This window comes from Crocodylus porosus, unplaced genomic scaffold, assembly GCF_001723895.1.
Source record: "Crocodylus porosus isolate Cpor-Errol unplaced genomic scaffold, CroPor_comp1, whole genome shotgun sequence".
Classification (NCBI taxonomy): Eukaryota; Metazoa; Chordata; order Crocodylia; family Crocodylidae; genus Crocodylus; species Crocodylus porosus.
Genome location: NW_017728910.1, coordinates 16,147,312 through 16,172,821, shown reverse-complemented (window position 1 = coordinate 16,172,821; position 25,510 = coordinate 16,147,312). Strand labels below are relative to the sequence as shown.

Genomic DNA, 25,510 nt, shown 5'->3' with positions numbered 1-25,510 from the left:
CCCGCATCTCTCTGGCTCGGCGCCTAGTGTCTCCTGGGTCTGGGGGTGGAACCCAGTGAACCCAGATGTGGACTGAAAGTACTTCTGGTCCACTTCCAGGTTTGCCACCATGCACATGGGTGGGCCCCCCCCCAGACTCCTGTGGGACACTCCATCTGCCCCAGTAATGCAGTGTTCATGAGCTACACTGGTATGTCACGTTATGTAGAAAAAACATTTAAAGCTGTGTCTATGGCTGAAGTGCTGATTCTCTGAATCAGCATCGAATCTTCAGATTTGGATTTGGCCAAATCAAACTGGGGACAGTGATCCAAATCAACAAATCGAATCACTGTCCTCGATTCGGGCCAAATCTGAATGGAATAGAGCCCATTTCACACACCCCTATCAAATACCTGAAGGATGATTATAGAAATGATAGAGATAGTCTTACCTGTGTGGCTGCAGGGGACAAGACTAAGAACAATTACCTTAAGTTGCAGTAAAAGAAATGTAGGCTGGAGAGGAGGAGCAACTTTCTTACTGGGCGGGTGGACAAGCATTGGAACAGGCTACCTGGGAAAATGGTGGCATCTCCATCCTTGGAAGTTTTCAAGAGCAGGTTGGACAAATACTAGGCTGGGATGGTTTAGTCAGGGATGATCCTACCACCCTCCCTGCTTGGCTTGGTGCCTCAGATTGCTCAGATCTACCTACAGTTGAGGTAAACAGCCATTATAGGGCATACAGGCAGATACAGGAGTCGCACCACCACCCACTGCTGTGACCTCGTGAGCAACCTCTCACTTTACCCTGCTGCTGCTGACATGTAGGCAAGACCCCTCCATCCTTCTGCTTGTGCCACATGAACAGTGTGAGCCTTGCCCAGCCATGCAGGCAGTGAGCTTACTGGACCCATCCTACCACAATGCCCTCCTCAGAGCCTCCAGCCGGCATGCCAACAGCAGGAGCAATGGGGGGGAAGTGGCACCCGGGCTGGAGCCTGCAGTTGGGCAGCCCTGGTATAACTGAAGACTCTCATCAGGCACACACAAATTAGGACTGGAGAGCCAAATTTAATGCTGACATGTTCTCCCTTTGAAAGCTTAATGTTGAAACATTATTATTTTTGTATCACAGGTTTTGTAAAAATATGCACATGCCTGGTGTGTACAGGATATTTCTATATAATGCATGTAGTAATAAACCTCCAGCTCATATACACAAATGGGAGGCTGTCTCAGTCCTGCTGGAATGGCCCCAGGTGTCCCACCCAGGTGAGATTTTAATTTGTATTTATTGCCTGAAACTGAAAAAGCAGCCTGTTCCCAGTTTACCCTAAACAGGAGCGTCTCACTCTCTATTTACAGCTGCCACAGCAGCAAAACCTTTCATATACGTCTTAAAACCCTGAAGCTGTTTATTCCAAAGTGATTGATTGGGAAAACTGCTCATTATAAAATAATGAACCATTTACTTCATAGCCCATCTACTGCATCTGTTTACTGTACCAAATAACACAAAGTGGGGAAAGAGGTCAATTTATCAATGTGGTGGGGTCTATTTCATCCACTTTCTAATTACTAATCCATTACCTTTTGCCTAGTATCACACTATGGAGGGGAGAGGGAAGAGTGAGCTTTTCACTCCTGAGTCCTTGTATGCAAAGTTTTTTTATTTCCCATCATGCTACAGAAAAAAATAATTATACAATCTTTGTTCCCACTGCAGGTACCTAACAGGTTTTAAATATAATAAATGCATTTTGGCAAAGTTAATGTACTGTAGAAGCAAGCAGACTGTATCACTCTTAGATACACGTACCTAGTAAACCATCATTGGAAATAACAGTAAGTTATGATAACGGATTAATCATCTGCATCAAAACCACCCTCTCTTGTCATGAAAAGTATTTTAAGATACAAAAACATACCCCCTCCTATTTGTTTTCACTGCATGCATTATGCAACCAGGATACAGTGTGTGATTTCAGGTCCTGCTCTTAGCCAGTTTTATAGCTTGACTGAAATACAAGCAAGTCAAGTGACTCCATGCAAGTTCACACACAGGGAATCTGCATCCCCATCCACGCCAGAGCCCAGAAGGATCTTGGCAGGTTGTGCTTCCTCTAGACACTAGATCCTCCTGCCTCCCATTTAAGAAAGCATTAACCCTGAGAGAGAAAAAATAGTTCTGTAAATTTTGTTTTCAGTCACTAAGAATTGGTGAAGAGCTGTCAAGAAGGCTCTCATACTTGGAATATGGGGCAAACAGCACTTTATTCTGGCTTGTAAAGTTAAAGGCTTGCCTGCTTCCTCATCATTTTCACAATAGTACTTATTTTTCAAGCAACAAAACAGTGCAGATGCCAAGGTCATAAAAAGTGTTATATACTTCTGCCTGCCATCCCTTCAAGGTGGGTTGGCAAGGCAAAGGGCTACAGATAGAGAAATGGAGTAATAAAGTTTAAGTAGTGGGCAATAATATTCATCTGCAGTGCTGCAATGCCGATTAAGAGATTGAACAAACTCCCTGCAGTTCTAATTGGATTTTCTTGTGTTGTGTACAACCCTTAGGGAACCTAGATTGATAAATCCTACTTTTGCTTCCAATTTATTCAACACGAGTGACTCTATATAATGGACTTATCTGTAAAAACATACAAATGCTTATTCTGCTGTGGAGCTGTTGCAGTATTCTTTACAGGCCACTGGGTATTACTTAAAATAATTCTAATCAATTCATATACCACACAATTCATAGCACTAATTGCTGTCTAAATATTTCATTTGTATAATAAGATACACAGTTAAAACAGTAGAAATAAAGAAGTCTAATTGTGGCCTTAAACCTACTTTACAGGATATATTTCAGCCCTCGCACAGATCGGACATATGCAAAGAGAAGATGTCTATTTTAAATCAGGGTTTGAAAAAACTGATTTGTCTGGGTGAGAGAAAGGATCAGAACATGAATGCCATCACTTTCTGCAGAACTGAGTTTACGTTTTTGATCATCTATTCCTTCCATTTGTGAAGGCCAGCTGGCTCACTTAATTTCTAAGGGGCCATCCTGCCCTAACTTCTTCCTGGTTTCAGACTAACTTGGCTAAACTACCTCTTATGCTTGTGAAGGAAGCCTTTCCAAAGCCAAAGCCTGAATTTGCACGGAAGAGTGTAGAAATCACTTACAGTTATGCAGGACTTAGAAGGCTCTTGCTATCACAGAGGCTGTGGAACAGACAAGAGGAAGTGGAGACGGTATGCTCTGTCTCCATTCCAACAGCCAGAGCCAGCCTTAGGGGTGGGTGACATGGGTGATTGCCCAGGGTAGCGGCACCAGCCTGTACCTACCAGCAGGTAGTGGTGCCAGCTTGGGGCATCACTTAGAGCTCCACACAACACTGGGGCAGGCAGACTGTATCCTGGGGGGCAGCAATCAGGCCTTTTATGGCTAAGTACAGACAGTCAAAAAGCCTGAGGCTGAATCAATTCAGTCTTTGCAGGTTAGTCTAAGATGCACAGATTAAATTGAAACACAAGTGAACAGACATTTACCTTTGATTCAGGGCATGCAGCCACATGTCTGCAGTGGCTCAGGCCAGATGCCAGGGGGTGCTAGAGCACAGCTCTCTGGCTGCGTGTTCACTTCCTCTTCCTGCTGCCCCCAATGCCTCCCCAATTTGTAGTCCAAAATCACAACAGGAGGACTCTGACAGGGTTGCTCATCACTTCGTTCTTCTGCTTCCAGGTGCCTCTGGGATTTGTAGTCCACAGTTGCAGCCAGGAGTAAGCTTGATTGGGGACAGGGGTATTTCACCTGCTCACCATCCAAGACCCCAGCCAGGGTTTGCATGGTGGGGGGCAGTTCCCCCCCTCCCCAAATGGACTGGGCTGCATCCCCAGATGGGCTTGTCCCCCCTCCCCTATCAGCCAGCCTTCGCTGCTCCAGCTAGGTAGTAAAGAAGCAGACAGCACAGCCCAGTCCAGAGCAGCAAAGCATGGTGGGGGACTGTGATTTAACTTGAACCAGGAAGAGGTCTGGCACAGCAGTTTCAAAAACTGGTTTGACCCAAATCAGTTAAGCCTGATACTATATTCAATCAGGTTTATCTTAAACCAGTTTCAGCCATGCTGAAACTGGCTTATATGCACTAAGCTTCTGTTCTGTTACAGGTTTAAACCAGTTTCTGATCACTTAAACCAGTTTACGCGGAACTTCTGTCCCTAGCCTTTAAGTCCCCAAAGCAGGTAAGATTTCCCACCACGCTGCCTTCTTCTTGCTTATAGACACACTCCCTCCATTCCCCCTCCCCCACCTCCACAGCCGCTGTCGCTGTCCCAGAGGCAAAAGAAGCTTCAGAGCCATACCAGCCAGACTGTGCAGGGACCAGGCTCAGCCTGGAGCAGTGTCACCTGGTGGGTGGGTTCCTCCTCCCTGTGCCTGCTCCCAGGCTAGAAATTTTCAGAAGTACTCAGTAGTGGTCTAACTTTGATCTCACTGGAGCAAATGATAAAGCTGTCATTGACTTCAATAACAGCAGAGTTAGACTAACACTGGGTGCTTCTGAAAATCCCTCCCTCCATACACATTAAAAGCAGTTTTTCAATATTTCAGATCATTTGCAGATAAGCTTTTCCAGCTGGGAGAATGGTATGAATTTAAAGTTACAGTAATTTAGCTCTACTTAAACCATTTTAGGATGGATAGATACAGCAGCCATCACAGTTCAGTGTGACCTGAAGCAATGTTTTAAAATATGGATAATTATTTTGCCTATGCCCTGGGACAAATAATAGTATTTGAAAAATTGAATGGGAAGGGGAGGAACCTAGGAAAGAAAGTACTATTTCTATCTGTTTCCGTCCGTCTACTATTTCTATAAGTACAGGCAAACAAGAGACAGAGACCAGAGTCTTGTAGAACCCCTGTAGAAAGCTAGAGAGAAGATGAAGACAATCTTCTAAAGACACAATGAACGTAAGATTAGGAGGAGAATCTGAAGAGCACAGTCCTGGAAGCCATGATATAATGAATACACCTAATAATTATATGGCACCTCATAACACAGGATTTCTAAGTTCTTCATATCATTTCAGTGAAATGTGGTATTCTTATTCCCATTTTGCAGAGGAATACAGTGAGGCCCAGAGCAGTGAAGAGAGATTTGTTCAAGGTCACATTCATTGTGAATGATGCCAGGAATAAAACCTAGTCCCCTATTTCAGCTGCTAAGCCTTTTGCAGTTAGAGTGAAACATGTTTTGTTTCTAGAGGTGGTATTTCTTAAATTAACTACTTTATTTCTTAAATTATTACTGGATTTTCTAAGGCCTTCTATTAACTTGCTGCTAGGTCTCCGTTTATAACTGCAGCTTCTGTGTTAGTGATCCTACTAAGTGCAATGTCTTGTCAACCAGGAGAAATAATGGGTAGGCTGATGGAGAGGACTAGCAGAGTGTCTGTGGATAAATTTCAAATCGATAATAGCGCTTTGCTCGTCCTTCTCAGCATTCTACTGAAGTTTCTTCTATTCAGATTCTAACTCTGTTTTAAGATTCAGATTGCCATTTGCAGGTTTCCGGAGCATGATCTGAGGGCTCCACAATATCACGCAGAATAAACTGTTCAAATAAAAGTTTTAAAAAATTGCAAACAGCAGTACAGGCAGTCCTCAGACTTAAGACACAATTGGTTCCTGAAAACCACATCTTAAGTCGAAACGTTGTAACTCGGGACCGATTTTCCCATAGGAAACAATGTTATAAATGGGGGTTTGATTCCTGAACCAAGGCCTGATACCCTATTTTCACCAAAAATAACCCAGAATATTTTACTCGATCAATTACAGATGAGTAATATAGCTGCATTAATATATTTATATTGTAAATAGCTATCATATTGATTTGGAAAGACTTCTTTGAGGAGACTTTGCTGGACTTTTTGAAGGGTTCTTGGCTGGAGTTTTCTCAGGAGTCTTGGCTGCAGGTTTTTCTCGAGTCTTGCCCGCTTTCTTAAAGAAAGCGTCCGATGAAGTTTCGACAAATGTTCTTAAGGGACATGGGTGACGCAGCGAACTTGCTCGCTGGCTTGGCTTGGCGTCAGATCAAGCATTGTAAAGTTGAAACTGGCATCATGAAGTTGAAACAGGGTGTCAATTTATAAATGTTGTAAGTGTGAAATGTTGTAACGCAAAACATTGTAAGTCAAGGACTGCCTGTATACCAAACAGAGTAGAACGTGTCTAATGGGACAGCACATGCATCAGGCCTAGCTCTTGTCTTATTTAACATCTTCATGGATGATTAGGAAGATTGGGTAAACAGCAGGTCAATGAACCAACAGAATTACACAGGGAGGTGCTGTGAAAATCAGCAAGGTTATAGAAACAATAAAGAATGGAGGCAGAAGGATCAGAAGCCCATTTAGAAAAAGATATTGAAGAAAACCCATAAAGTGTCAAATCTGGCCATGGGAAGGGGGAGCAGAGAATTCAACTGAGATCAGTGGTCACCAACCAGTGGATCTCAATCCACAGGTAGATCTCAGAGCCTCTTGGAGTTGATCCAAGGCTGGGGTCGGGGGCTGACCCATGCACTTGCACATGCACGTGCCCCAGCCCAGCAGGTCAGTCTGTGGGGGAGGGAAGGGGCGGGGGCTAGATCGAGGCCCCCACAGGGAAGGACAGTGCCACAGAGGCAGGAGCAGGGGTAAGTTGAGTGGGGCCTTGGCCGGGTGGGACTTACGTGCTGGGGAGAAACCCCCAATTAATATTTTCTCCCTCTGCCTCGATCTGCCCCCCACCTTCCATCCCCACAGACTTACCTGCTGGGGTTGGGGGGAGGTGGTGGTGACGCACGGTAGATCTTGGGTTGCTTTTAAATGCCAAAGGTTATCTCCTACTTAAAAAGGTTGGAGACCACTGACTTAGAGCTATTCAGTGTAGAGGAGGAGCTAGAAGAGTCGTAAAAAAAACCTGAGACACCTTGAGGTAAGAGTGAGCAGAAAATTCATTACGAGTTGGCCCTGGGACTCAAAAACACATTGAACTGCCTTTACACAAGTAGCCGATTCTAAATCAGGATCATAACAGCCCTTCACTATACAACTCTTGTGTGACCAGGTATCCTGTTACCAGAATAAGGAACAGAGTGAAAAAAAAGTTCATAACAGAGAAATGAAAAGTGGGGCTAGAAGGAGACTTTGGAAAAAAAGGTTTAAAAAAGTAAGTATATAAAGTAAGAAGGTAAATTTCGATTGGCCAAAAAATATCTTAGGCATGAAAGTCACATTATCTATGAATTATTTACGCAAGGTTATCAGTAGGAGCAATAGCACCAACGTAAGAAAGGAAAGCAAACATGCTTCTTGGCCATGTGAATTGTTGGGAATGAGAAAAAGTCTCCCAAGAGAAGTAGGGGAAGCCCTTTTGCTTGGCACTTTTGAAACTAGAGTGGTAAAGCACTAGAAAATCCTGTATTAGCAAAGGGACAGGCAGATGAACAGACTCTCATTTCCACAGTTCTGTGGTGCTACAGCGATGGTGACAGAGTGATTGATAAATTATCCTTACAGTATTTTACCATCAGTGTGTTCTTGCTTTCCAGTAATGAGAAGACTTTCTTTAAAGGGCAGCATATGGGAGACATTGTGTGCTTTATAAATTTTATCCTTGAAGCAGGCTGACTGCCAATTATTACAGAAGGTGAGAGATCCTGAATGTGAATGCGTGGTATGCTTCAGACCTTGTACACAGTTCTGTAGAAAGAGGCATTTCTTTAAGGAACATTGCTATGATTTAAATAAGGCTTTGGAAGTGAGGGTTAGATTTTGTGGGAAAACTCTGCATTTTGTATCGCAGCCTGCCATCTAGAAAACCACCCACTCTGGCTTCCCTTTATGTGCAGAAGTAGCAAAATAGATTTAACCGATTGCATGAAAGGACCAAGTTGCCATTTTATTCTAATTACCAACTCCCGTCCTTCCCTTTAGACATTTACATTCACTAGTCCCCATTCGCTGAGAGGAGCACAAAAGAGAACACCTAACGCTTTCCTGTGGTTACACAATCATTAGAGAAAGGTCTAGTCATGCAAGTCCTTGCAAACAATGGGCTAAGATGGCCCCTGCCCTCTCTAGAAAGCAAACAAGCATCCATGCATGACAAAGCATTAGTATTTAAATTGATTGATCTCCCTTTTCTGTAGGTTTTGAAGCATTATGTATTATGGCAGCATCTTTCAAAAACAGCTAAAGAAATGCAAGCAGCATCTGTGCTGTTTACAGACTAGATGTTGGTACACAGATCCCGTGTGCAGGCATTTGGTGTTAAAAAGCAGTCCTGAAAGAACCCTTTTTCTGAACATTTTACCAGTGACATCTAATCCCTCCAAAGGTGGCCAGTCATCCTGACCTGTTTTAGGAAAACATGTGTATCTTGCTAATACAATGAAACAGCTCAGATGCCAATTAAAATGTTTTTAAAATAAATTGGTTTCCAGCCCCTGGCTTTCAACCCCCATTATTCACATTCATCATCAATCCTTTGCAACCACAAGTGCCTATAACTGCACTTCTGACACTCGCAAACCTGCAGGTATTTGTATTTGGGACTGCAAAGACCATCGATGAAGGATAACAGATGTAAATTTTAGCTTTTACATGCCCAGTGGTTTCCACTGATTTTTTTTTTAAAAACTGAAGGAATACAGGTGACTATGTCCACTTGTAATTCTGCACCAGCACAGGTGGAGCACTGGAAAGAAACATGGCTGAAAACAGTCCCTGAAAGCTGAATGTGGCATAATCATAGCAAACGCCAGGCAAGTGAGCTCAGCGGTTTAATCCGCTAACTTTTAAGGGCTGAATTCAAGTCTGAGATGGATCTGGATACCTCACTCCAAGCAATGAACTCGAAGCGCTCTACCCAGCCTGCTGCACATTCTACCGGTCATGGCGGCTTTTCTCCAGAACTACCAGGCCAGGGTGAACAAAACACTGTGAACCAGGATTTGGGAGGCCTTGTCGATTGGAAGGCAGCATGAATTGGATTGGGCTCCTGCAAAGTGGTATTCAGAACGCAACGCCAGGTTTGAACCTGATGAGATATTCGCCATCTCTCGTTTCCATACGAGTAAGACATTGACTGATTTGAAAGCATTTACAAAGCATTTAATTTAAAGACCACACTTTTAGGGCTTTTACTTCAAGTCAATGGAAATTTAGCCTGGGTGAAGACAGTAAAATCTGAAGGGGAAGTCCTGCTATTTAGTGACATTAGAGCTGCATGAGCCCAGGGGAAGCGTGGCCTTTTTAGTGCTTCCAGATGTACAGAAGCAACCTGTCTACTAATACAATTTGGTCCCAGCTTCATCAACTGATGCATGGATGGTGGCCATGCACAAGTGGTTGTATGTGATCTGCAAACTTGGCCTTTGACCTTGATTCCCTGATTAAACAAGGTATTCAAAAACTGAAATCAGTGGGGCTTCACACCTACATACAAGTACATGGCTGTATCAGGACCCTCCTGTTAAAAGTGATTAAAAAAACCCCTTCAGTCTGAAAGAGAACTCTTTTTTGTTTCTTGCTGAAATACATCTCCATTTTTTAAAAAAAGCTTCACAGCCAATTTATGAATCAAATGGCAGCACAATTAGTGGATCATGTAATTCTAAACATCTCTATTTTCATTTTTAGAGTCATAATGCAATAATCCTTGCATTCAACCTCAGGCTAATTGTATTTTGAAAAGGGTTAGACAGAAACAAAGCCAAATGCTCAAGTGCTATGTTTTGAATCTGAAGGCTGTCCTCAAAGGAAAATGCAGAGAGCTTTTACAGCTGAGGATTTTAAGTGTGTGCATTGGGGGCTGTAGTATTGTATTTGCACTCAGAACACAGGCCACTTTCTGACCCAAAGTAATTCAAAGGGATCCAAAAGTGCTCCTGCACTTAAGCAAAACTCTGATATGTAAAGCACACTGGAGTACAGTTCCTGAAAGGTAAGACTTTATCTCAGGATCAAATATAACATGAATAATTTTCAAAAATAGTATTCCTGCTGGCCATCTAGCCAGCACTTTTAAATCCTTCCTTAATGAACTCCTGCAGACTAGGAAATGATGTCCAGAGGCAGGTAATCCAAATGGATTTGCAGAAACCATCTGAAATAAATCTGTTTGAAGTTTAGTTCATCTGCATATTAATAGTTTACCAGCCTAGAAATCCGAGACTTGGAAAAGTTAGTGGCTGGTGATACACTGAGCTCTACTGCAGATGAAAGGCTGCAAATGTTTAAAACCAAGGTCTTTTACTACGACTAGAGTTTCTGTGGGTCTCAGCGGTGGCTCAGCATCCACAGATTAGAGACATTAAATTGTTCCTCTGCCGGAGGTACAGGGCCCCATTTTGAGTCTTCATTTGAGTGACAGTCAGCCCCCACTTCACTAGGCGTATATATATTAATCAAGAGAAACAATCAGCTGAACGTCACTGAATACATGAAGGAGGCAGCTGATGTCAAGGCTGGAGGAGAGTGCTCAGTGGCTGGTTGGCCGCCAGCCAGCTGCCAGTCAGCCAGATAGCTCCATAAAGGTGCCTCCCAGTGGGGTTAGAGACAATTAATCCTGTCTCTGGATAGATGAATCCTACCCCGTAAAACCTGGTTTGTGCCTGCACTCAATTGGGATTGTCACTTTCTTTTGCCTCTGAAGCATCTTCAGAGACAAAAGTTTATCCAGTCTTTCTCACAAAACGGCACTGTGCATCTGTGCAGCTCCAGGTACATCTGTCACGCCAGGCAAACGAGTAATAAGAGAATCAGGACAAACAAAGGACCCAGATTGATCAAAGTGAACTATTATGCAGGATGCTCTAAAATCTGTGCTCTCCAAGCGCCCAGTTGGGAAGGTCAGAGATGGCACGTGCGGCAATTCTAGGCTGTGTCATAGTTGTGTTTTAATGAGCGATTCCCCTCTATATGACAGCCCAATAGATCCTGCTCAGGCTTTGGTCCTCCATGAGCTCGCAGCTGCTACAAGGGAACAGCGCCTTGGATTCAGTCCCAGCGTGAGCGCACACCATTCCCAATGACAGGGCACGTGTGAGTTGTGGCCACTTCTGTCAGCTCTGAGTCTGCCCCTATAATGCACAGGCAAGCCAGAAAAGACAATGGATAGAAAGAACCAAGGTTCGCTTTAGCACAAAATAATTCACTGAATTGAAAATGTAGAAAGGAAAGGCCAGAAACAAAGATTTCATAGCTTTCATACTTTTTAGGGTTGGAAGAGACCTATTAGGTCATCGAGTCTGACCCCCTGCCCTGGGCAGAAAAGAGTGCTGGGGTCCAATCTCCTCTTAAATACCTCCAAGGTAGGGGAGAGCACCACCTCCCTTGAAAGCCCGTTCCGTATTTTGGCAACCCCCACTGTAAAGAATTTCTTCCTGATGTCCAATCGAAATTTGCTCTCCCTCAGTTTGTGGCCATCGTTTCTAGTTACCTCAATGGATGACCTGGTAAACACTGTATCCCCTATTTCCTGCTTTCTCCCCGCTGATGAGTTTGTAGACAGCCACCAGATCACCCCTCAACCTTCTCTTGTGGAGGCTGAAGAGATTCATTTCCCTCAATTGATCCTCATAGGGTTTTTTTCTGTAGGCATTTAACCAGATGGGTGGCCCTCTTCTGAACCCTTTCCAGGTTATCTACATCCCTCTTGAAGTGCGGCGCCCAGAACTGGACGCAGCACTCCAGCTGTGGCCTGACCAGCACCGCATAGACGGGAAGGATCACCTCCCTGGACCTGTTTGTGATGCGCCCACTTATGCAAGAAACAGTGTGGTTAGCTTTACTTAGGTTCATTCTGGAGTCGACTACGACTCCGAGATCCCTTTCCGCGGTTGTGCTAGCCCTAATGATGTGCTACTTAGAGCGGTGCCTCCCAGGTTATAGGAGTGTTGATGATTCTTCCTCCGTAGGTGCGGCACATGACACTTCTCTTTGTTAACTGCATCCTATTCTGTCTGCCCACTTTCCCAGCTTGTCCAAATGTGCCTGGATTCACTCCCTGCCCTCTAGTTTGTTCACCTCTCCCCATAGGTGGCCAGTGAAGCATTTTTGAGTCTGAAATCTTTATTTTCCTCAGCATGACCACTGTGACAAAACTCAGATCTCATCTCAGTAGGTGCAAGTCCGCCTGCTTACACATGGATTGACTTTGGGCCTTGCTTCTTGCAGGTTATTCAAGAGAGCGGCGCCACGCATTTGGATATTTCACCGATCAAAAGCCTCAGTCATCTGTATCAGCAACTGTTGCTGCCAGAGATTTCTAAGCGATCAAGAAAACTGCTTAAGCATGTTAGGACACACAGCCAGTTGAGAGTCATAAGTTGCCAGCAGTGACTTCTACTCCCAGCTATATTCAGGAAATCAGAGCAAATTAGAAAATCATGCAGCAAATCAGAACAAAAAAGGCCCTTAACCTCAGTCTTCCCACCTGCAATATGCAAATGTACGATAAGTGGCAAGCAGAAAGAGGAAGAAGCTGAATTGGCTTCTAAGGTTAAGACAGCTGTTAGGATGGAGCACCTCATTATTGCTGGAACCAGGCATTCTAGGCAATGAGGTAGAGTAGATATGGCAACTGGTGAACAGTTAGGGAAAAAGTTCGTAAAAAAACCTTTTTTACTGGGAATTATTTTCAGTCAATTGTTATTTCAAAGATTTCTTCCCCAGAAAAATGCCCTTTAACAACAAGATGTGGTAGGAGACACATGGCTGATGTAAGGAGGAATGCCAGGAAGAAAACAAGCAGTGCTGGAAGAGATGCATCTAAGGACAAGAGAGATGGTTAGCATGAGTTTCTATGTTGTTCTGACCCATTAATTAGACAGCGTTGTCCAGCAAAAATGGACTGGAAACCCAGAAGTTTTGATAATATTCCTGACTGCTACTGTCCTGTTGTTTCCGTCTTGGGTGAGTCATTTCATGGCCCTGCACCTCAGTTTCCTTATCTGTAAAATTAAGATCATGACAGCTGGTAAATCCTAATTATTATTAGGGCTGTCGAACAAGTAAAAAAATTAATTGTAATTAATTGCAAGATTAGAAAAATAGCTGCAATTAATCACAATTTTAATCACGCAGTTAAATAAGAATAGAATCCCAATGTATTGTATTTTTGGATGTACACACACGTACACAAACACTAGACCTGTCCCTCCAACTCCTGTCCCCCACATACACTTACCTGCATCCAGCTGCTGAGTTTGCTCCCAGGATCCTGCCTGGGTGTGTGCGTGCATGCGCATGCATGGAAGCACGCACGCGCGTGTGCGTTTGCGTGTGTGGCCGGGCAGCAGTGAGGGGGGAGGGGCTGCTTTTCCCCCAGCACATGGGCAAGCTTGCAGCATTGCGGGGAAAGGGGCTGCTTTCCCCCCATAACCAGCAGCAATTAACGCACGTTAAAAAAATTAATGCAAAATCAAATTAACACAATAACTGCAGGCATTAATTGCAATTAACTGACAGCCCTAATGATAAGTTATTAATGCCTGCTTGCAAAGCACTCTGAGCTGCTTGTATGAAAGGTTCTGCATTAGACCCATGTTTTAGACTGGATCTCAGAGAGGAAAGAAGATGGTTCTGGAAATGAAGTAGCTAGTGACTTTATGAACAAGTAAGCCAACCATACTTATCAGCTGACATGTTACTTCATTACATATAAAACCACTGGTTATTACTACAGCTGCACCCTGAGGCCTGCAGTAATGCATACCTGGTAGCTGTGCAATCAATCACTAATGCCGTTCTTATGAGTGACTCATTACCTTTCACACACTTATTTATGAGATCTGAATTTTCATTTTTCACTGTTGCTTTAACTGAAAAATAAATACTGCTTCAGTCTCATTGTTGCATGAGCTCAGTCTGTACATCCGTGGCACCGAGACACTTAAAACATTCCTGCCTCACTCCCCAAAGCAGCACAGCCAGGTCTGACGGCACTAGAATCACATTTTACACTGCTCTAGAGTAACATAGTTCAGCGTAGTTGGTGGTCTGGCTGCCTTGTCACTGACAGATTTTTTAGCATGTGCTCAATATTAAATATATCCTAATCTGCCAGTTATTACTTTTTATAAAATGAATTGAATAAATTCAATTGGAACAGCAGCACTTTTAATGCTTCTGAAGTTTGTTAGGAAAGACACATACACCTTTTTCTTCTTGACAGTTGAGGTCACAGAGAAAAAGACTAAAAACCTGAGCAGCAGAGTTGGATTTTCAGACATATAGTTGATAGCTGTCATTTCGTATTAAGAAGAATGCAACCTCTTTTAAAACAACACTTTCAGTGTCTACCATGTTTCCACGCGTTGGGTTTGTTTCAAAATCAACTGTGGTTGAGATGCACATGTCATTTTCACTATATTGATTGTGAGATGGGAGAGTGAAATAAAGGATCATATCTTGGCCCATGCTGAGGTCCTATTTGTGGTGAGAACAGAATAAAAAGACCCGAAGGTTGCCAAATGTGGAGGGTTGAAGAGGGCTGTATGGTGGGTGCAATGCCAGTGTAGACAGCTGAATGCTAGTCGTATCAATTTCCTTCAATCCTGCATTTAGAGGAGGCCTTCTGGGGCAGGGCTAGGACACCCTTGCAATCCCTAACTTCAGAATGTTACCTGGGAAAGAGATCATCTTAGTCCTCAGGTTTCAGATGGTAGTTCATACAAAATATTCATCCCAAAAAATTAGGGATTGCCAATAACTATTAACAGCATTGGAATGTGATACCCAATGGTTAGAACATGTATAGCTACTGAAAACACCAGTTCGTGTTAAATTCCTGACTTCACAGGCTAGGGACGGACATTACACATAAACCAGTTTAAGTGATCAGAAACTGGTTTAAACCTATAACAGAACAGATGTTCAGTGCACATAAATCAGTTTGAAAATGTCTGAAACTGGTTTGAGATAAACCTGGTTGAATGCAGTATCAGACTTAACTGATTTGGGTTTATGCAATGTCTGTCCCAGACTCCTTCCTGGTTTAAGTTAAAACACAGACCTCCAGCATCCCAGATGCTTTGCAGCCCTGGGCAGGGCTCTCTGCTCCCCAGTAGGGCTGGCTCCTCCCCACTGCTCCCTGGCTGCAGCTCCAGCACAGACTGCGGGCTGCTCCTCCCACCCCCTCACCACTCCCTGCCAAGCAGGGATCCCCCCCTCCCCCCTGCCTTGCAGAGAGGCATCTGTGTATTAGCTAGCAGATCACATGCTGGCTACCCTCCATGCTGAATGAACAGGTAGAATCAACAGGTAGCTGGTAATGTCCCTGTGTTGTTTTCTTAATGGGGTGATAAACACTGAGTTAGGGGGTGTTATCATTTCCCTGCTGGGCTAACCAAAGCATCCTGCCAGGGCCTGACCTGGCCACACTCTCCTCAGCTCAGCACCGTACAAGGGAAGGGAAGGGCTGCTCTAGCATCCCCCAGCTTCTAGCCTGAGCCACTGCAGGCATGTGCCTGCATGTTTGGGATGTCTCTGCAGTTACAAACCAGTTCAGCCTAGCCAGGTTAGACTAACCTGCAAAGATTGAATCAATTCAGGCTCAGGCTTTTTGCATGTCTGTCCTTAGCCATAAAGGTAAGTATTGCAAAGTGTCATTTAATGAATTCCCATCTATGTTATGTCCTGAAAGGACTATCTTTTTTTTTTTTTTTTTTAAACACAACTGACTCCCGTTTTAGGCTTATCTTTATTTCATAAAGCTTCTATGCTTATCACAATTAGTTTTCTTTAAAAATAACTTTTTCAATACAAAGCCAGTGTAGTGTTTCATTAAAAAAATGTAAATAGGCTGCATGGATAATTTTGTTCATCTGAGTTGGTTCAGACCTTGCTGTAATCTAAATAACCCGATTTAGCTGTGAAAGATGGAAATGAGGGAGCTGAATATAAAAGAGAAAGCATTATAAGAAGGTTTTATACTAATTCTGATTCAACAATAACTGTGTAGCTCTTGGTATTTTTGGAAAAGCTGTAGATGGCTAATCTTAGAATTGATGAATGGAGGTTACAGTTCTTTTACAAAGAAAATAACAGGAGACTGGAATATTGAATCAAGCAAACAGGGACAGCCTCATGAATAAGACTGACAGCAAAGGCATCTGGATCAAATCCTGAGAAAAACTTTAACGTCTGACCAATACTGGTTCTGGTTGATCTGCTGTATATTCAAAAAGTCAATGAAAAAGAAAACGTAAATTGCTTGTTTAAGGTGGTGGCTTGTTGGCACTGGAGAATGAAACTTTTTTCCCTTCTCCCTAGAACGATGAGAGAATGGGCAGTGGAAATATCAGATACACCATCAGTTTTCTGCTTTGACCTAAGAGTAACATAACTCGGAACAATTCAGCTTGACAAAATCTGCAGGTGACATTTTCCAGCTAACATACGAGTCAGGGAAGAAAGTGCATCTTTGCTTAGTAGGATACTAAAAGGCCATGCACATTGTCCTTTAAACTCTTCACACAAAAGAAATCCATGCACAAACAACTTGTACAGCTGTGTGGGGAGGGGAGGGACTTGCAGACATTTTGACGAGTTTCATGTCCAAGCTTTTCTAGACTAAGTCATAAAAAATTAATATTGCTGTGACATGGATGATGTGGACTGGTGTATGGCAAAGCTATGCGCTTGTGAAATGGAGAATGCTCAGATACTTGGGGAATTGGTTTGGCAGAAGGACAGCAACAAAACAGAGGAGAATGCAAGCAGTCACTAGTTAGTTCCTTTTAAAGTCAGACCACTTTGGTAACCTATAAAGAGACTTTGGTCTCTATGTTTTGAAATTTTCATATGCCTACTTTCATTATTATTAAATTTGGCCTCAAATGGAAATAAAACACAAACAATAATGAGGACAATCTATGCAATGCTTACTTCGCTTTTATCAGTAATTAACACTCAACCTGTGAGACAACAGTTTAAGTCATAAGGCCACGTATCTGTTTTTCTCCCTTTTGAAAACTAAGGTCTTGTTGGGTTCTTTTTGTTTTTTAAGAACAAATTTCTTGGTTTTTAAAAATGTAAAAGTGAGAAGTTTACACCATTCAGCAATTTAATTGTAAAATTGAGTTACGTTCCCACAATCGGCTATATTATACCTTTTTCACTCTGTCTCTGTCCCAAGTGTTGTTACGCACGAAACCCCTAGACATCAGAGTCACCTACTTGCAAATTGGCTTCCCTCCCAATCTAATAAGTTTTAGACTCTCTCTAAAATAAATGTAATATTAAAATGCAGACAAGTGACCTAAAAATGGCCCTTGAGGGCAGGCCTGCAATTTCCTGAATCACACTTTCCTTATTCCCTCATTTGTTAAGTTTCGCAACATCAATTTTTATACTGTTGCTGTTTTATTCTGTCCAAATGGTTGCTGAATACTAATGAACTGTCCCTCCTTGACAAATGAGTTATTGTTTGATATACTACATTAGGGATGTAGAGAATAAACTACTTGCAGATACTAGATATTTGTATAAAATGAATTTGCATAATAGTATACTATTAGGGTAATGAGCTCCCTTATCTGTAAACAAATAGGGGTTGCAATAAACATAGATTTTAGCACTTATACTATTACGATGTAAACCTTACAAAATACGGAGGTTAAATTAAAAATGGCTAGCTTGCTTTCCACACACTTATTAATTTTGATGTTTTTTCCCAACACTAGTTATTTCAGAGAACGCTACCTACAATCCAAGTCGATTACAACACTGAGACGCATCAAGGAAGTCTTCAAGCAGCGTGGTTACTATATGCTCTTGCTTTGTAAAGCTGAGCAATGTTAGTCACAGAGTGAATTTGCTGTGCTCTCACTCATAGGACAACCTCTATGAGCCTGCACAAGCAAGCACTGTACAGGAGTGCTCCCCCATGCCCCTTAACCAGTGGTGGCCAGCCTTTCCATCTGGCACATCACAAGTTAAGCACTGACCCTTCAAATGCTACTCTGATCACTCCTGCCCCCAAGGCGTACCTAACAGAGTTCGCACTCCGAGGTGCAAGGATGAAGGCAGTGCATCTCAACTTTCTGGCCACACAGAAAAGAGCGGAAGCAGGACACAGCTGCAAGAGAGGTATTGCAGCCCTGATTTTGGCAGAAGTTGCAGGGCCAGGGAAGGGTTAACTTGGTTCTTGGCAGCGACACCTGATAGTTCTTCTTGCAGCAAAGGCCTGCCTTGCTCCACTCCTGTATGCTGGAGTCTCCTGCTCCCATTGTGATGTCTTGTTTTACAGCGCACCCGTGGCTCATATGCCACACACCTGCTGCCTGTGCCACTTGTGGCATGCATGCTATGGGCTACCCACCCCTGTTCTAAGCCATGCACAGTCTTAACTGAAGAGGGACTTCTTCACTTTTGCAATCAATGTCTACTGTTTTTCCAGGAAAAAACACAATTTGGTAAAAGAAGAAACAAGAATAAACCACTCTAACGTATTCCAAACCTTACTCCAACATACTTAAACTGAACGGCAGATGAACAGCATGTAATACATGATAAAAGGCATGCGGGGGTTAATGTGATGATGCTTTACTAGAATCGTTAGACAAGAATCCTACAATTTATTCCAATTAGGTTTCAATGGCATTTTTTTCACTTGCACATAATTAAACTTCTCCTATGATAAAATATAAGAATTCCTTATTCAGTTGGAGCCGAGACAAGCTCCTTGCATGAAAATCTAGGTCGGTTAATACGGCTCAGAATAGTAGTGTGTGCTTAGTGGTTAAAATTCTGTTATGAGAACTCGATCTTAGTGCTCTTGCCATTGCAACTATTGATAGTAGCAACTTTAGGAAATTTTAAAGGAAAGAATCCAGGACAAATATCCTATTACCTGAGCATCTACTTAGTTCCAAGGCTAAGTAAAAGTACATAAAGTGCTTCATGACTGGGCACCATTTTCAGACAAATACTTCTACACACTTTAATCACAATGGACTTGTTAAACTTTGACTATGCGATGGAGTATAGTATTTGCTCTTTTTCCATTTTTTAAAGTTTTTCATTGGAACCCCAATAACGTTTTATATTTCCACTGATTAAAGACGCTTCATTTGCACAAATATCTGATTCATTATTTCTTTTTCCTAGATATGTTCTGACCACGTATGTTCTTCTCATTTAAGAAATCACCACGGTAAAATATTGCAATCTGTATTGGTTTCACTTCCTAACTTGTACTTTTTCCCATCTTTCCTTCCTGTACGTAAGTTCCTGATTGTTATGGAAGTTGATTATAGGCAAGATCATGTAAAAGCTAGTTTTCAGGACCCATTAATAAGAACTTCCCCCTCAAACCAAGTAGAAGATTAATTTTTGTGGCTCACTTTTCCAAATATACACCTGGCTTGTCTGATCTCTCTAGATTTTTACGTTTTGTTATATTGAGCAGCTGCGTCCAAGGCATTGATATTCTCCTCTTGCTCAATACTGCATTCTGTGGATAGTTTATTTTTCCCTTGTAAGTTACTTCCGGGCTTGATTTATCTTTGTTCAGATGCACTTTAGTGCCATTTTCTGGCTTCTGTGGTTGAACCTCTTTTCTCAGCTCAAGGATAGTATTTCATGTTCAGCCTTTACAAATGAATGGACACAGAAACGGGGACCTTCCATAAATATGGAGCGAAGCCTCCAACTTCAGTGGAAAGATTTTTTTTTTTCCAATCAGGATTATCAAATCACTGTAAAACAGGGTTGGAATAGACTTCAAGTGGTCATCCAGTCAAAACCTTGCTGAAGGCAGAAGCTTCTCTGTCTAAATTATCCCGGACAAATGTTTGTCTGCCCTGCACATTCTCTAGGTAATCTGTTCCAGTGCTTGGCCACCCTCAGAGTCAGAAAGTTCTCCCTAATATCTCACCTAAATCATGTTTGTTGCAATTTAAACCCATTACTTTATTTCTGTCCCCTGTGGACACAGAGAACAATCGATTGCCATCATCTTTATAACATTCCTTTTTATATTTGAAGACTCTTATAAAATCCCTGTCTTCTCTTCTCTAGACTAAATAAGCTCAATTCTTCCAGACTTTCCTTACATGTTATATTATCTAGACCTCTAATATGTTTTGCTGCTCTCCTCTGGCCAGTCTTCAATGTGTATTTTTTGTTGATTTCCTCCGGCCACAGTCTTCATTTTTCCTCATCTTTCTTAAAGCGTGGTACCCAAAACTGGACACTCTAGACCTAGGTAAGATTTCATGAATGCTGGTATTCCTATTAATATATTTCAGTGTGCAATTAGCCTTTATTTTGCAACAATATTATACTACTGACTCATATATACAGCTGGTGGTCCATTATAACTTCCAGGTCCTTTCCCAAAGTCCTGCAATGCGGTCAGTCATTACCTATTTTGTATTTGTACATTTTATTGTCTGTAAGTGCAGTATTTTGTGCTTGCCCTACTGAATTTCATCTTTTAAAATTAGCACTGTTTTCCAATTTCTCCTCTAATGTTCCAATTTTTGGAGGGCCAATTAATGTGATACATCATAGGGTAATTCAGGTTTCAAATCAAACCTTTCTCAGACAATGACCAGGCATTATACAGTGAAAGACACCTCTATAGAAATTTTATTTATAGGAAGGTGAATTTTGAATAAAATTTTCTTGTTCTCCTAGTATTTTCAACAATCGTTAAATTGGGATATAAGTTCAATGTAACTGACTAATATTTTATAACCTTCATTTTCTTCTTCCCCTTTTCTTTTGTAGAAAGATAAGAATATTATTGCAGCTCAGGGCATTCTCTTTCCTCTAAAGTATGTATTTGTTTAACCATTTCATTTCCTCTATGCTTTACCTTGATCATATTTACTGCTTACCATCACTCTGTTCTATATAAAATGTGTTGTTTTATTTCTTCTAAAGACTGGTGTCAAACAGCATAATGGAAGTTGAATTATCTAAAGAGCAGTTATGAAACTTCAAAAGGATAAAAGTTCCCTTTGGTACTACACATAGAATAACAAGAATGGTGTACCTTATGAAATTTCCTATATTTTCAGCTCATTATATGTTTCTGATTAGAACACACTACCGAGCATTACAACATTCATGGCATTGTTATACCTTCAAGTCCAGTTCTAGACCAGAAAGATAAATAAAAATACAAATTAATACACTTATCTGAAGCAGCCACTGGAGAACCAATGAAAGCTAATCACTTATTATAGATGACCTATAGCAAAAAAGTAAACAAACTTGTTTTGAATACTGCATAGGCTCCTTTAAGTCGGGAGTTGTCTTTCATGCCAGTGTGAATTGTTTTTATGGTGATTAGTTCCTTATCTTAATCCTAATCCTAATTTTAAAACCCATACATTAAGCAGATTCACAAATGACTAACTCTATACCATGCTCAGTACATTAAAACATTGAATGGGTGATTCATTAGAAATAATGAGAAAAATATAGCTTCTTGGACTATGTATTTCATGCACCTCAGCTCCTGATACAAAATGTCATTTCCTTCTGGTTCTTCTCATGGATTCTATGGCACTCCCAAATGGCTTTTTTTTTTTAAATTTCCATCTCCAGAGTGTGTGTTTTTCCATGTCATAGTTTATCCTTGGTTGGGTTGGGGTGAGGATGTAGCTTTGAGAGTCTAGTAAATATGAAAGAGGCAAGGATTTGTGTGGATGATGTGTTTTATTGGACCAACTGTATGGTTAGGATAGACTTAGATTAGACATTCAAAAGCTTGTCTTAGTCTGCCCCAAACATACCATTTGTCCAATAAAAGATACCACCCACAAAAATCCTTGCTTCTTGCATACTTTACCCTTGGTACTCTTCTCCTTCCCAACACTTGTGCTTCAGACAATATCCTCTTTCTCATTCAGTTCCTTCACTAAATCTATCAAAAGTTCCTCTAGTAAGAAGTATGTAGCCCAGAAAGGATGGCACCTATGTCTCTATCAAACATGAACATCTCCTGGCCAGCCAACCATGAAAAAGGAACATTTCTCAAAAAAGACTTTGATCTTCCAGAGAGAACCTTCTATTCCTGCAGAATCCCCAGAATACCAGCAGTGCACAATAAAATTCATAAGTGAGATTAAATCTACATTTGTAATTCTTACAGTGCAAAGCATGTTAAAAGAACTCAATAAACACAATCATATCTATAGCACTTTAAAACACATTCATCTATCTTTATACATTGGATGAAGCATTTCCAGGTAGATTTACAAGCACTGCTACAACACATGCACATCACTTACACCAGCAGTGATTAAAATTATCTTGCACATCAAGAATTTCGATATTAGTGAGGAGAATTTGTCTTGTTCATTTCCATTCTTATACTGACTGCATAATGTTTCTAATTAAGTATCCCACAACATCATAGTTTATGAAGAATTTTTATTAAATGTATTACTGCATTACCATTCATTCTGGAAAGGTTATTAAATTAGTGTAGCTGTCATTTAAAAATAACTAGGTGACAAGCTGAAAGGTATCATAACTAAAGTTAAATACAGTAATTAGATGACTTAATATGCACTGGTACAGTATGCATGCCTAATTTCTTGATAGCAACATTTTTCTGTTTTTTTCAAAGTTCTCACTAAAATAACACAAGCAATCTGATTTTAGTTCTCTTTGGATCAAAAGCATACTTTTTAAAAATGTTTACACTTGTACAGAGTCATATTCATAGAGAAATAACGCTGGAAGGGACCGCCAACCTTTTGCAACCTTGTGCCTGAAGCAGGATCATCCCTATCTCTACTATGCCATATAACCATACAATCATAAGCTAAACTGTATGCAAGAGTGCCCTCAATCTTGCCACACAGCATAGCCTTAACACCCTAATCTGCCACAGGTAAAGCAGGAGAACCATAGCCGCCACTGTTGTGCTTCCATAAATTGTTGTCAATATATTCCCAAGAGGTCCTGGGTAGAGGGTCACACCCATGGCTACAGAGGATGGCAAAACCCCCCACACAGTCCATCCCAATATGACCATGGCGTTAAAGTTCCTTCCTGATGCCAAATATGGCAATGGGTCTGACCCTGAGAGGAGAAGCAAGACCCTCTAGACAGGAACCTGCGGCTTTCCTTCTAGCAGGAGAATTCGCACACAGTTGAAGCCCCCAGCCTTCAAAACCCCCAGACATATAGCAGGAAAAAAAAGGGGGGCAAGGGCAGGTCAAGGCACAGAAACAACCCGCAAAACCCAGAAGCATGGAAAATACCCATAGCAGAAAATAAGCATAGCTACACCAAGATCATTCCCTATGAGTTGCTACAATTTACAAACTCTATTTGAAACAATTAACTAGAATAAACCTCTTAATCCCTCCTCTTAATCCCAAATAGAGTGGTCCCACCAGGTCACTGGCAGCTCTATACAGAGAAGGTAAGTTAATATCTAACCACATTTTGTTTGGTTTAGAAACAGGGGTGGCACCAGCGTCTTCCTGGTGGGGGGCCTGAGGTGGGCTAAATAGAAAACTGGGGGGTTGCGCAGACAAAGGTGGGACATAGGCTGGGCCAGGCTGGGAGCGCCATGCCTCTGAGGGCTGCAGATGGGAGCAAGGCAGGCTCAGCTGTGCGGGCCAGGCAGTGGAGGCCCAGGGGGAAGGTAGGAGGTTTGGACAGGGGTGGCACTGGGAGAGGTGGCTATGGAGGGTGGGATGGCTATGGAGGGTGGGCTATGTAAGGTGAATTTTGGCATGGCTATAGTCCCCCCAACCCTCACCAGGGCCACCCCTGTTTAGGAATAATGTTTTTACACCCCCATTTGAACTACTAACATTTCTAGCATTTATTAGAACTAGAAGAAGAAATATATGCCTCTTGAGGTTTGCTCAGTTTTTATTTTTAAGTAGATATCTTAAAACATATTTCCTATATCTCTCCAATGGTTATCTACCAGGTGAATGGCTATTTCCTAACTCAGTAAAAAATAGAGATCAAATGCAAGATGTGTGGGGAAAAGGCACGCTAGAAGGGAGGAATAGGCTGCAATAGGACCTAGAGAGGTTACGGGATGGGCGGATGAGAATAGAATGCATTTCAGTACTGACAAGTGCAGGGTACTGCACCTGGGGAGGAAGACCAGCAACATACCTACAGGCTGGGGAACTCCCCTCTTGTCAATGCAGAGGCAGAAAAGGAACTTGGAGTCATCACTGATGCCACAATGAACATGAGCTGACAGTGCAGGGACGCGGTCAGGAAGGCCAACCGCACCTTGCTCCCCCGAGCACTACCAGGAGTGACTAGAAATAACAGTCACAAGCTGGCAGAGGGTAAATTCAGATTAGACATCAGGATGCACTACTTCACTGTCAGGGCGGCTATGATCTGGAACCAACTTCCAAGAGAAGTGGTGCTGGCTCCTACCATGGAGGTCTTTAAGAGGAGGCTGGATGAACACCTTGCTGGGGTTGTTTGACCCCAGTATTCTTTCCTGTCATGGCAGGGGCTTGGACTTGATGATCTGCTCAGGTCCTTTCTGACCCTACCAACTATGAAAGTAAGTTCTTGTTTTACAGATTGCTGGCAGTACAAAAAAAATCATTAGTCCATCGAAAATGTCAGTACTACAACTCGGAATCAGTCCAAAGTGAGTGTGTAATTAATGAAAGACCTCATCAATTTTTAGAGACTGCTCTGAGCCAAAATTTCAGAGGGGAGAGGGCACTTTCAATGACTTTAGCTATATGGTAAAACAGCCATTAGGGCATTACTTGTCTTTTATGCTCTACTGTGACCATCAGGCCATTCCACAAAGACAGCCTGTTGCCGCTTTGGAAACTCCTGATGGACTCCAGGAGGCACCGGAAAAATCTGCCCTGTACAGATTTCTGAACCTTTGTTATGAAGATGAAAGACTTTTGCAGCGAAACTAACAGCATTTGTACGCTCCAGCACCGCTGAGTGTCTGTTATCTTATTTTTACCTTCTAAAAAACTAACCTCCATATCTTTTGAATTTCCCAATTTGTTAGTCCAAAAGATAATTGTATGTATTCATTACTAGACAAAAATGATTACTCTTCAACAGTAGGCTGTGTTAGACTCAAAACTTTACATGAAAAGTAGTCATGGCCCTTCATTATGAAGTTAATGTTCTACTATATTCTGAAAGTTTGGGTTGTCTGATTTGGATTGCAATGAATGAAAAAGAGGGAAAGAGAAAATATGACTATTTTGAAAAAAGCAACTTCCTAATACTACACTTTTCTACACTGACTTCCCTAAAAGCTATGGATAAAGTATTACAATATTTTGGCTCATTTTTTTGTTATGTTTATATAATTATAATGAGTTCTTCGCCTCAGTGTTCCTAAGCGAGAGGCATGACAAGTCTCTCACTGGGAGCGTAGGGAGGCAGCAGCAAGGCACCAGACTTCCATGCGTGGACCCTGAGGTGGTGCAGGGTCACTTGGAAGAACTGGATGCCTTTAAGTCGGCAGGCCCGGATGAGCT

At 42.0% G+C, this 25,510-nt stretch overlaps 1 protein-coding gene across 2 annotated transcripts in view; it reads right to left on the bottom strand.

The window, feature by feature from the left end:
• NLGN1 (neuroligin 1) overlaps positions 1-25,510 on the bottom strand; it is a 490,728-nt gene that overhangs the window by 41,687 nt on the left and 423,531 nt on the right. The window lies entirely within an intron of this gene.